This window comes from Chrysochloris asiatica, unplaced genomic scaffold (assembly GCF_000296735.1).
Source record: "Chrysochloris asiatica unplaced genomic scaffold, ChrAsi1.0 scaffold00248, whole genome shotgun sequence".
NCBI lineage: Eukaryota > Metazoa > Chordata > Mammalia > Afrosoricida > Chrysochloridae > Chrysochloris > Chrysochloris asiatica.
In genome coordinates this window covers 1886578-1888310 of record NW_006408766.1, presented here as the reverse complement: position 1 = coordinate 1888310, position 1733 = coordinate 1886578, and positions in this window count along the sequence as shown.

Here is a 1733-nt window from a genome sequence, read left to right as displayed (position 1 = left end):
ATCAGTAAATGTTTCAAGTCCTCTTCACTTTCAGCAAGCAAGGTTGTATCATCTGCATCTCACAGGTTATTAATGAGTCTTCCTCCAATCCTGACGCCACATTTTTCTTCATAGAACCCAGCTTCTTGTATTATTTGCTCAGCATACAGGTTGAATAAGTGTGGTGAAAGAACACAACCCTGTCTCACACCTTTCCCAATTTTAAAACATTCAGTGTTCCTATGCTCTGTTCAAACAACTGCTTCTTGGTCCAGGTACAGATTCATCAGAAGTACAATTAAGTGTTCTGAAATACTCACACTTCTCAATGTTGTCCATAGCTTGTCATGATCCATACAATCGAAAGCCTTTGCATAGTCAATAAAGCATAGGTAAACATCCTTCTGGTATTCTCTGCTTTCAGCCAAGATCCATCGGTGCATCATAGAAACCTTTATTAAACAAAACATATCAAAATGTGAAACTTATTTGAAAAACAATCTCACCATCAAGACTTCCTGAGCTACCTTTCATCTAGGTTTATTATGCACCTCTGAATTCAATGTTTCTATCTTAGTAACTCTTTCCCAAAGAATGCTGTGCTTTGGGATGTTTATGATGTAAAAATGTAAGACATCCTTGAGGGATTCAAATTGTGTTCTTTCAAAATTATTTGAGTTTGGAGAACCAAAGAAGTCTGAAGAGGCAAGATCAGGAGTGTAAGGTAGATGACATAAGGTTTCCCAATAAAATTGTCATTTTATAGACACTGCTATCTTTGAACAATGCACAAGTACATTGACTAAATAGAAAGAAAACAAATTTCTTCTGTGTAACCACTGTTTCAACTTATCATATGGAGCCACACACATATGAGAACACAATGGCACCATATGATAAGCACTGGACTGAAAACCACAAGGATCACAGTTGAAGCCTACCAGTCACTCTACTGAGAAAGTCTTTCTTCTCCCATGAAGATTTATAACCTTGGACATTCTATTCAGGGTTGTTATTAGCTGGAACCAACTTGAAAGCACTTAACAAGCAAACAAAAGAGCACACACAAAACACACACATTTGTGTATACCTAGAGAGTCCATATCTATCTATCTATCTATCTATCTATCTATCTATCTATCTATCTATCTATCTATCAATCTATCTAGTCTGTCTGCCTGCCTGTCTGTCTATCTACATATCTTTATGTTGTTGTTGTTGTTGATAAGTGCTGTTGAGTAAGTTCCAACTCATAGAGTTTCTAAGGAGAGGTTGGTGGGTTTGAACTGCAAACCTTGAATTTCAAACTGACCTTTCAGTTCTTATGCACAGCAGAATGAAATACTGCCCGATCCTGAGCCAACGTCACTATTTTATCTTACATCACCACACCAGGACTATCTATCTATCTATCTATCTATCTATCTATCTATCTATCTATCTATCTATCTATCTATCTACATATCTTTATGTTGTTGATAAGTGCTATTGAGTAAGTTCCAACTTATAGGGTTTCTAAGCTTACCAGTCACTCCTCTACCTATCTATATGTTGTTTCTGTTGGTAAGTTCTGGCGAGTCATCTCTGATTCAGTGACACTGTATAGGGTTTCTGAGGAGTGACTGGTGAGCTTGAACGACTGACCTTATGATTCAAACTGATCTTGCATCTAGCACACTAATCTGCAGCTCCACACCAAGACTCCATCACTCTCTCTCTCTCCATATATATATATATATATAGTTGTTTTATAT